We start from the raw sequence: 12,500 nt of genomic DNA on the forward strand, positions 1-12,500 counted from the left end.
ACACCAGCAATATTTATCACATATAATATTCTATTTTCAATGCAGTGTTTGGAAAATCAAGAAAAACAGAAGATTGAATTATTTTAAAATAACTTTGAGTAATGCCTCCTAGAACAATATTTAAGTTGTAATTTTAATGTAGTACCTCAAATAGGCAGAAACTATTCCTAGTATTTTACGTTTTTTAATTTGGTCTAAGGAATTTCTTTCAATTTCATAATTGTTTGCTGATCTTGACACAAAAAACCAGGCACTAAAATATTTTTACATTTAGATAAAGATAATTTACACTAATATTCGTTTGATTCCTAAATTGTAGGGATAATGATTATTATTTTTTCTTGAATAATTTAGCTGCCAAAGTAATTTTTCAAAAGTATAGAGAAGACCATATAACCCAGCTGAGCTCCAGTGACTTCCTGTTATCGTGAAGAGCAAATATAAACTCCTTTATTTGCCATTCAAAGCTCTTTATAACCTGGTCCCTTCCTACCTTCACAGTTATCTCATACTTTATTTTGTTCCACTCTATGATCTAGTAACACAGACCTACTTGCTGTTCCAGGAACACAACACTCCATCTCCACTTGCTGTGTATTTGCTCTGGCTGTCCTTCATGTCAGGAATGACAAAACCCATCACCTCTTTCTCTTAGTTATCCTGACTTCCTTAAAAACTAAGCTAAAATCAGATCTATTTCAGGAGGCCTTTCCTGGTCCTCTTAGCTGTTAATGTCTCCCTCTCTCAATTGCTTTCCTTCTCCTATATACATACTTATGTCTTGTTTGCATGTTGTTTCTCAATAAAATGCAAGTTTCTTGATGGCAAGGATTGCGGATATTTTCTTTCTTTGTAATCTCAACATTTGGCAGAATATTGGATCAAAGTAAATATCTACTTATCGAATTACCGACTTGACTAAATTGAATGTTAATAGAACTTAAATTCATTTCAATAAGCATTATATACAAAGTAGAAAGAGAAATAACTATATAAAGAAGACAGGTCTTTATCCTCAAAGAGTTTATAATCTAGAAGATCAGGTAAGACTACAAATAACTGAGCAGAATTCTATAAGAGAGGCATAACACATTATAAGAATTTATACAGAAGGAAAAGAGCATTTCAAGCTCTGGGGATCAGGGAAAGCTTCATATAGCAGAAGAAATTCAAGCCAAAGTTTGAATGATAGGACTGGCTTCAACAGATAGCCATTGGTAGAAGTGTAGGGAAGACTGCATTTCAGGTACAAAGAACAGTGTCAAAAATGCATTAAGGAAAGAAAGTACAAGATGGTTCAGGAAATAGCAAGTAGTTTGACTTGGCTGTTATTATGTTCTCCATGGAGAAATACTGTGAAATAAAGTTGGATTGGTAAGGTTGAACTATGTGTTGGAGGAATTTGAATACTATATTTGGTGATGGTAAGCCACTGAAGGTTTCTGAGTGGGAAAATGTTAGGATAAGAGTTGTAAATGAACAAGATTAGTTGGTCAGCAATGTGTAAAACAATTTTTAAAAGCAAAAAACTAAAGGCAGGAAAACCTGTAAAGAGGAGAGAAGTTTTCCAGATAGTCTAAGAAGGCAGCAATTAAGGGTTGAAACTAGAGTGGTAGCAATGTGGATGGACCAGGAAATAGATATAAGAGATATTGTGGAGGCTAAATGTGTAAGATATGGCAACTGATTCAAATATTCTGGGAGAGGGGCATCAGATAGAAATAAAATTTTAAGGAAAAGTAACTGGGAGAATGTTTCTATTAAAAGAAATTGAGAGAACAGTTGGTTTTAGGGGAAGATAATTTCATGTTTTGGGTCTGTAACTAAAATATATTAAGATGGATTGACATATACTCTATGTATGTATGTATGTGAACATATATAGAGAAATCATATTTGAAACTGATGAAAAATGGTAAACACACCTTATTATTTTTAATTTAAAAGATGATTGAATCATACCTTTTTCCTTATGAAATTAGTTTAACTATATCAAACTTGGAATAAAGTCTTATTTATTTATACCAAATATTATTGTCAATAAAGAAATATATTTCTAGATGTATGATATATTAACTTGTGTGCATTTATATTATGTATGTGCATTCTTCACTGTATCTGGGATGTTATCAATTGGTGTACTCCTTCTATTGGTAAAGATTATAATCCATCGATGTCTTCTCATCTTGTGCATTTTTTGTAAGATCTCCAATAGACTGTCCAGATCTAAAAAATGTGATGGAGGCCTTCCTCTCTGTCCTTTTTATTTTGTGGAGTGGACTTTCGTGGCAGTCAGAGGAAGCTTGCGGGTCCCTTCTCAGAATAACATTTTTAAAATTCATAATTAGATGAAATACTAAATTTCGTTTAGATACTATTGAAAATAAAGATCTATTTTCTTTATCCAATATCATGGATCCTCCAAAATCTATCCATATACCCCATGTTAAAAACTATTGCTCTATATCTTTTTACTTTTTGTGAGTACCGGAGGAGCACTTGGACTGTCCATCTGTTCTTTTCACTCTCACCTCATAACCAGCCCATTTCTCTTCCCATGATCCATGTCCTTAGTGATATCTTTTTAGTCACTTCTTGAGCATAAACCTATTTTGTTCATCTATATTACAGCTATGATATTTTTGATGCTCATCTACATTGTATTTATATCTAATACTATGATATGTATTGTCATACAACTAGTCTTGGGCAAAGGTCCTCTTTTTTGTGGGAATGAATCTGGAAGCCATGGTACCTGAATATGGAATCATCATATAACAAGGTACTAAAGAGGTACTAAAATATAAGAAATGTTAGAAAGTCATTTGGTAAGGGAAATATGGTTCTTCTAATCTGGCCTAGATAAAAGATTTGAGATGATTTTTGACCTTTAAACTAAAAGGTACAACATAAAATCTAGAAAATATGTTGCATTGGAAGAGTAATGTTAGTAGGTAATAAACTGAAATGTAAATTTTCAGTGGAATAAAAATGTGAAATAAGCAGTTGGTTAAAAAAAGGGCCAAAGGCAAACATGTTTAATTTACCTGGGACAATCAACATAAGCAATATTTGTTTTGAGTTTTTTGGTTGTTTCTCTTTTTTAGGCTTGGAACTCACATCCCAGGAGTAAAATGACAGAGCTTTAATCCCTAGGAAAAAAAAAATCAAATTCCCCAAATACATCATGGAAACCAGGATAATCCTTCATGAAGTCAAAAACAAAAATTAAAAAAAAAAAACTTCCTCTACCATTAACAACAACAACAACAACAAACATGATCTCTATTCTTTCATTTTTTCAGGTCTGACATTCGGCAGATGACCTCTCTTGTTTGTCCCTACATGTTTTCCAAAATATAAAAGTGAAATAGAGTCCCAAGGGCACTGTACTTGAAAGGTTATGAGAGTTAGAGAATTTTAACCATGCCTGCCAAATCAGCAGATGGCTTGTGATTATAATTATATGCATCAATAAAACGAATAATCTTTACAAAATTTGAATTTCTACTAAAGTAAGGGATTTAGTAAGCAGATGCAACAGAATGCATTTTCTTTAACCCTTTTGATAGACACTGCTCTCTTTCACATAGAGAACCTTAAGGGCTCTAGATGTGTTTGATTGGATACTTTCTAATTTTTTGCCCCTTGTTTATATTAACATTTGTAAATCTTTTCTGAGCTTTTTAGTGAGATACTCATTACTCCAGCCCTCAAACTTAAGTTAAATATAACTAATATTTTAATTATAATAATTATAATAAAAAATAACTAATAAAATATTAAGTTACCTTTCCTAAAAGTTTCATTTTTGGAAGAGTAACACTGTAAAATCGTATTTCAAAAATCATCATTACACTTCGGAATGTTAAAGAAAAGAAATAAGCAATAGTAGGTTGGTTCTTCCTAGTTCATGATATTCTATTCCAAATTAGAATTTTAGCAATGTCAATGTTTCCCATTCTGGGTGACCCATTCTGTTTAATCTATATTTTTGTTAAAAAAGATTAATCTATTACTTTAAACTGGGACAATATGACAGAAGTAGGGTGACTGTTAAGTTCCCAGGGATAGTGTGCATCTCATACTCCTGTTCAATCTGATGCAACATATATTCATTCACTAAGTAATCAACTTTATTTTTGACATATACTGAAATAAATTAATAAATTCAATTTTAAGACTACCTGTCTGATCTTACTCCATGATGGAGGAATAAACATAAATGCAAAACTGAGAGACAAACTGAAGCAGCAGAGCGACAGGTAGGTTTTCTGGGGTTAACAGGAGGAGAATTGGAAAGAATATACCACAAAAGAGTCTAAGAATATCTTTTTTTGTGAGTAAATTTTAATGTGTACTTCATTTTTGTGTCAAATGTCTGAATATTTGAGTCAATATTTAATAACCAATAAACATTTGTTAAGCACCTACAATATCCCAGCACCATGATAAGTACTAAACCAGAATTTCTAGGAATAGATTTCTGTAAAAAACATTCTTAGTGTCTATCTGCCCTTTTCTACCAAATATTTTATATTATATATAGTTAAATACAGTAAAAAAGACAAATTTAGATATACATTAGGCATGTATGAAGAAGATATACTTTTGATCAATAATCATCAAGTACTTTGGCATTCATGTTTTATAAATCAATAACTTTAAAAGCAAATTTCTTGACCAATGGGAACAGAGACCTATTAATCTGTCTTGGATAATGCCGCTTAATAATATATAAGTAGCTGGCATAGTTGTTGGAAAATTAGTTGAGAAGCTTTTGTCATTTTTGTGAGCCAGTTTAGAACATGTAGTTCACCTAAAAAGGAAAATATATGAATGTGGAAAGCTCCTATGAATTACGACATTCCCTTAACAAGTCACAAGAGGGAATCCAATCACCATTACAATAAATATTCTTAAGATCAAAATCTTACTAAACGTATAACAAAAAAATGGCAAACTTACTGGTTATGACATGCAATGTTTGATTCTTTTACAATCCAGTTCTCCTAAAGACATTTGAATTGCCTATTTAAGTTCACTGGATGGAATTTCAGCTCTAAAGATAGTCACTAGCCAACAAACTTTAGGAAAGAGTTCCAGCTAGTTTCTTGGGTAATCAAAAGTGCTTTCCAATGATAATTGCTCCTTGTTGGAAAATTTCACATTCATTAAAAAGTATTATTTTAAAACAGGCAGAAAATTGAGGCTAATAACTTAGGAACTAAATCCAAAAGGTGCACTTTTAATTATGATTTGAAGTACTTTAAAAATTACAGAAAGGCCAAGTCCATAATTTTAGTGTAGCAAGTGTCTTGCCATAATTAAATGAACCAAATTATAAAGAATACAGCCTTAAAAAGCTTTATTTTAGAATTAGTTGGAAGAACCATTTTAACTTATAAAAAGGTTTGAGTTGTAAAACATTAAGACATCAATTTCAAAATGTGATTGGGTTACCATTAAAATGGAAACCATCTATTTGTATATAATCATAACCTGTCACTTCATTTGCATTCATTTTACATTTGATATTCTTCATATAAGCAACCTTAGAGTTGGTATGAAGAGTCAAGCAAATTTCAAAATATGGGGGTGTGATCAGGAAAATATTGCAGTCTCAAGAGTTCAGAAGTGGCTAGAATGAAATAATGGAATTACTATACTAATTTGTAAATTGCTTGTTTCTACTTTCAAAAGTTGTGGAAAAGGACGTTTCCCATAGCACACAGTTTGAACCACTCTTCTATCATTTGCTCCACACTTGCTTGCATTAGTTGCTTACATGTTTTTGAGAGTCAAAACAGTATAGTTGAAGGAACACTAATCTTTAGGTCAGAAGAAATGGATTCTAGTTTGAGCTCAATCATTTAGTATTTATATAATGATGGGCAAGTTATTTCCATTTTTTAAAAACATTAGCCTCACCCTGTTAGAAATTTTAGAAACATTACCCTTACCTGTTAGAAATGATATTAAGTATCAGTTCCAAGGCAGAAGAGTGGTAAGGGCTTGGCAGTTGGGGTTAAGTGACTTGCCCAAGGTCACACAGCTAGGAAGTGTCTGAGGCAATTTGAACCTAAAACCTCCTGTTTTCACACCTGGCTCTCTGTACACAGAGCCACCTAGCTGCACCTTGTGAAGTCACAATATTTAACTTCTCAGTCTTAGTTTTTTAAGGGGCAATAAGACTTGCACTATTTGTGTTGCAAGGTTAATTGGAGGTAATCACTTGGTAAAGTATAAATACATATGTTATTGTCATTGTTGTTGTTGTCCCCCACTTTGCTAGAATGTTGGCTTCTTGAAGAAAGGGCCATGTCTTTTATATCTTTGTATCCTTCAAAACAACTAACAGTTTACTTTGCTCTCAATGGTCATCGAATAATTATTTGTTGAATGAATAAATCTGAATTAATGTTCAAGCATGAAAATTTATCTTAGTAGAACTAAAATTTCATACCAGCATTATGATAATGAAAGGAATGAATGTACAGCAGGATGGATGACTCTTGCATATGTAGCTTAGTTAAAGAATGAACTTTGACATACATATGACAATAACTGATGAAAACAAACTTGGAAGTACCCAATTTGCTCATCTGCCTGCTGCTTTCTTGCCTTTGCTGAAATATAGAAAACCTCATACATCCTTTTTAGTGAATGATTAAAATGTCATTGCCATAAAAAAGAGTAAGTCTAAGATTCTCTTGATTTTATGCATTGTGACGTGGCTGACAGACTTTTCCCAATTGGTTACCCATAATAGAAGGAATATGCTAAGAGACCCATGGTCTTCTGAAAAGATGGTATATTTTCAGGACATTTATTGCTCTATTAAAATGATGAAAGCCCATCAGCTATAGAAAACAATTCCAAAGAACCAGATTCCCTAAAAACATGGAGTTCTATGAGATAACCTGGGAGATAGTTAACTTCTTGTATTGCTTTTTAAAGCTGTTGTTTTTGGATAGCAATTAAAGCTCCTTTTTGTGACAGGTTGTTTTTCATCATCATTTGTATAACATGTTGGTGAGATGACATATTACAGAAACACTTGGTAAAATAAAAGTAAATTCCCCTTCCTCCAGATATTATTAGCACATTGTTATCAACCCACACTTCACAAAATTGTTTAAGCTGTAAGAACTACAAAGTATAAAAACTATAGTTGGAATGATAGTCTCTGAAATAGAATATTTTAAAAGTACTAAGTGGATAAAAGAAATGCTAGAAGAAAGCTTTCACAAGAACAAAAAGTCCTACACAACAAGAAAGTAATCCAGGGAACTTGTGGGTAGCTGAATGTATGAATAAACATATGATCAATTGTACGTACAATCTCCTATAGGCAATCTCCTATATTCTGTGTCATAATGTTTAGCTACATTCTTCCAGAAATAAAACTGATTATGGGCAAGTGATTGTGTTATCTGATTTAAATATAACATAAATAATTTTAATTCACAGAACAGATGATTATGATATGTCTTCCTAACATTCAGTGGAAGTCTCTTTAGAAATGTGTGACCCTGGTAATATGAAAGTATACATTTTATAACACCGCAACTTTATAAACTGAACTGTGATTTTTTTTTTAAGTGGAGAAAGAGTTTACCCATAACCTACTTATTTGACAGGCTTGAGAATAGAATATTTAATTCACCTGAATATCCTATAATAATATAATCCTATCTTGAACCGTAGATGCCCTGAACACACATGTCTAAAGCATACAGAGAATATTTCAGCAAGGCAAACAAGACTTTCTGGCAACTTCCTGCTGCCATATTTCAGGAAAAGTATCCTAAGACATTATAGTCAAATGCATTTTTCAAGGGGCACACTAGTAAGCAAATACTGCTGAAGAAGTGTCATCAAGATTTTGTTTTCATATACAATAAGCAAATCGTCACTGGCACTCTGGGTGTTCAACATCACAGGTTCATAGCAGGTTCTATGATTTCAAATTTCAGAAAAAATAAAAATATGGAAAGGAATGCATAATCTATATTATCTGTGTGCCATGTTCCCTGTTTTCTTTCTAAAATCCATTCTGTCCAAATAAACAATCATCCCAGGAAAGGTAATTTAAGGAACATTATTTAGAAGACAAAGCGATTTGTTAGTGGCACAAAATAAGATTTACTGGTACACCAATTTCCCACGATTGTTACCTCTCAACAGAGAACTAACTAAAATAAAAGTTTCTCCATACCTTAAAAAGTTTATCAGACCTGAACGAACATTTGGATGGTAGTGAATAAGACAAAGCATCATTTCTCCAGCAGCAGTCTAACTCTCGAAATCAAGTTCACTCACAATTTGGGTCCACTTTACTTTTGCAATTCAAAAACTTTTATTGAGATGGAAAAAAAAAGACAGCCACCACCAAAATATTAACACTGACAACAGAAACAGTGTTTCCTGAAGTGACAGAAAAACCCCTTCATTATGACCTACTTGTCTAGAAACGGACTTTCAACCCCATGGTTAGGCTAAGATTTGTTCTACTTTCTCCCTAGGGCATAATTGTCAGACTGACTTACCGTGCGCCTCTTAGCCTTTGTTCTGCCTCTCACGCTGACATCAGGGAAGCAGTGATGTAGAATAAAGCAGGGGTGGGCTAGGTTAGTCCAGTGTTTGTGTCGTTGTGTGGTGTGCAGGGACACTCTGTGATACTCTAGTGAGCTGCTAAGCTTTTTTTGTAGGCTTTGTGTCATTTACTTAACGACCAATCTCATTAGCTGCCAGGGTACAATGGGCTGATGCATTTTCTATGTACATACTCTACACAGTGACCCTCAAGGTTGCAGAAGGTCTATTTAATCAGTCAAATGCTGAATATATTTGCAGTAAATCACTAAAAAAATATGGGACCACAGAGGTATCTCACAAGGGCTTAATATTTACTGGTAGTTATTTTCAGGTAATAAAATAGGAGTATATTTGAGCAAAAACAAGGGCAATGGAAGCATAGATATACTCATTAGATTTGTACTGGTGACCTTAATTTTGGGGAACTTTAAAAATCCCAAGGGGGGGGAGAGGTGAATTCTATTTAAAATTTTATTTTTCTTCAATTTATTCATAGTCCCAATATAAAACATTAACAAAAAGAACTGTCCCTTTAGCAGTCCTCTACTCCCCCCCCCAACAGCTGTCTCTACCCCCCAAGCAGTCTCAGAACTGGCATACTTGCATTTCTGCTCTCTCTTCAGTTACAAGGTAAAAACCCTTTTAACTCCTATGAAAAATGAAATGCTGAAAGGACTATGAATGACGACAGCTGTCCATAAGTATCAGGGATAGTTCTATTGTCCAGCTTGTCCCTGGATAAAATGAATACTTTACAGCAGAGGCTGTTCAGCTTGGCTAAAGAGTATGGGGAGAAGGGGAGGAGGTCACTGGAGATTTCGCACACTAATTTAATCTGGGAAAAGGACAGGCTCTGCATCTCACTTGAACAGACTGGCGGCAATCTGGGCTCCCACAGAACTATCTCCTTTTGCCTGTGCTCTATTTATTCCTTATCTCTGTTTACCAACCGCTAGGTCCCTTTCATTCACACCACGAGGCCGTTCTCCTACTATCAGTCAGCAGCTGACACTGTGGAAGAGCCTCAAAGGCAAAAAAAAAAAGGATCAAAACTAAACCAAAGCTGTATAAACAATGCAACAGTAGAAGTAAATGCATAAATCCTAATTCTTAACCCAACCCACAGGGTGTGAACAGAACCTTTATAGTAAATCCAACAAACCCACCACAGTGAGCTATGGGCTACAGAGAAAAGAGAGCCAAAATATCATTCATGAAATCATCATCTGAAGAAGAAACATGGAAATGTCAACTGGCCACTACTTTTCTTTCAAACAGAAATTCTTATCTTTATCACATACTAATAAGTAGGTATCCAGAAAACACCTCTTCAGAAAAGATGAGACTATGCATTTAGGAGTTATTCTTAACTTTACTAAGATGCTAAATGTGTGAGAATTAGCCCACAATCTCAACTTCTGATTTTATGCAGCTGCTATCAACTCTTTTAAAAATGCCATCATGTTTTTTGAAATTCAAACACTTCAGGTAACTTTATATTTAGGAGTCTGCGACATTAAAAAAAATGCTGAGAAGTACTGAACTATCTGAACTACCCAGCCAGCCAATTAAATCTCTTTTACAGACCCCATGGCCTTATGTCACAGAGATTAACAGGATAGAGGAGTTAGGGGGAGGAGATTATAGAGAAACTATTTCTATACAACTTCCTATCATTCTACATATCAATATAGGCTGTGAAGAAGGAAGTAGAGAATGAAGCTGAAAGTAAAAAAAAAAAACACAATAAAAAAGATGAAAGGACAAAAAACAAGAAGCTTAACCTCTGAGTTTTGAATTAATTTGATCTTAAAATCTTAAATACATTTTTTTCCTGTTTCAAGCTTTATTGACAATGATAACTATCATTAGAAGGGGACATGCATCAAGGTATTTTTTTTTCAAAATCAGTAATGTAATTGAAATATTTCAGGGCACATATCCATTTTCACACAGAGAAACACTTGTGTAATGTCTGTCTACACACACATACACATACACACACAAACACACAGATACACACAAGCATTCACACAGAGACAAAAGCATAAGTCCCAATCCTCGTGATTCTTCAGATTGAAAATTGTGTACTCCTTTAACTTTCTCTGAGTTTTTATGATCAATGAAATGATTGGGTACTGCCATAAAATCAGCCTGCTATTGATTCAGTCATTAAGACTTTTACTAAAAACGGGAAGACAATGTTGCTCATTATCAAAGATGATCAATTGGCCCACATTGCAGTTTTGCTTTTCACCTATGTGCATTATGAGCAATGAAGTCTTTACTACTTGGATCCCTTTTTCCAAATGAATTAATGAATTAAATTTATCCTTTCACCAGCTGCTAGGCAGCAGATGGAACCATTTCTGAAGCCTTGTTGAATTCAATCCATAAAACTCATTTCCTAGGATTAGCAGTCCAAAGTTTCTTTTAATGTTTATATACCGCTTGGGATTTTGATTTTCATGATGTTAAACTTTCAATTTAACTATTCTTTTCACATTTCATATCAAACAATTATGATCTTTTGGGTTCTTATATCACACACTCTGGGTCATATAAGGACAAGATTTCATTTCAAGAGCAATCAAGTAATGCAAGGTTCTTTTTGTGTGTTTGTTTACATTGCCTTACTACCATAGAAACCATTTACATTGCAGTCAGAGATTAATTATAAGTCGAGTACATATGCTTTTCTAATAGTTTAAGTAGTTATTTAATGCAAGAACTAAAGATGTTTAAATCACAACAAAGAACATGTCATGGTTATAAATGCATGAAGTTTTGTCCTTTTCTTCAGTTGGTTTTTAATGATAAAAGCCACAGCATTAAATGCAAGTAACTTTTTCACACACTAGATTCCCCTAATAGAAAATACTCTTGTACTTTTGTAAAGGACAAGAAAAAGTAGAGAGAAGAGTGGTTTGTAAGCAATCATTTAGATAAAGTTAACTTTATGAGTGCTACCATGGACAGCTCCTTGTTTCTTTTACTGGTTGGCTACTTTTATTTTGTTTTCCAAACATGTTGCTTATGCTAAATTTTTTAAAAAGGATGTTTCTGATTGAGATAGTATAGGACTTCAGTTGATTCTTTTTAATATAACTGAATTAGTCCCTCATAAAAAGTTTAAACATTCTTTGAAATGTACAGCCACCTTCTGCCTTCTAAGCTACAGAATATCTATTTTTAAAATATAAAAATTCATAAACTTAAAATGACCTTGCCCCTATAGAACAAATACGACTAAAAAGGGTGATTCACTTTTATGTTCAACAGTGATTTCCGCTAATTTGGCATAAGAAATCTATAGTAATATAATAATGTAGTAAGCCAAGAAGGCCACATAATAATCACCATTGAGTAATTGAATATTTAGCAGGAGAAGAAAAAATAAGACTGGTAATCTTAGATTACAGACATAAAAGTACCACAATATGCTGACTATGTTTACAAGTAAAACAAAATACTCCCACACTACAAAGTTAGAAGACAGAGTTTAATTTTAGAAAGTCCTTACTCTGTAGCTAATTTCTTCCTTGTGTTTTTTTTTCCATAGCTAAAAGGCAATGAACATAATGAAAACTGAGATTTCTTGAACATTTTTCACTTTTAATCCAGTAAATAAAAATAGTCACACAATAGAGCCAAGCATGATGGGAAGTGACAGTTGATAAAGTTCATTTTCTGAAGAAAAAAGAATTTCTTTTAAAAATATAAATAAAAAGATTGTTTTTTAAAGCTTATATGAAGAATACTTCCCAACAATACTTCTATCTTTGAAATGAAAATATATTTTACTTTGCATGGGACAGCTTAATTATTTCCCTTAGAAGGAAAGCAAGAACCTAAACTAACAGTTCTGTAAAAGACAAAAGAAATATAGAACATAGCTA

General features: G+C 33.2%; 1 protein-coding gene across 11 annotated transcripts in view; it reads right to left on the bottom strand.

The window, feature by feature from the left end:
* Positions 1–12,500, bottom strand: part of ST18 (ST18 C2H2C-type zinc finger transcription factor) — a 349,790-nt gene that overhangs the window by 169,363 nt on the left and 167,927 nt on the right. For 3 of the 11 annotated variants that reach the window (XM_056823907.1, XM_007487136.3, XM_007487131.3), the window contains exon 1: positions 8,553–9,132. The exons of the other annotated variants lie outside the window; for them this stretch is intronic. The gene's annotated coding sequence lies outside the window, so the exon portion shown is untranslated. Of the gene's footprint in view, positions 1–8,552; positions 9,133–12,500 lie in introns of those variants that run through there. 11 annotated transcript variants of the gene reach the window in all.

Source organism: Monodelphis domestica, chromosome 3 (genome assembly GCF_027887165.1).
Source record: "Monodelphis domestica isolate mMonDom1 chromosome 3, mMonDom1.pri, whole genome shotgun sequence".
Lineage (NCBI taxonomy): Eukaryota > Metazoa > Chordata > Mammalia > Didelphimorphia > Didelphidae > Monodelphis > Monodelphis domestica.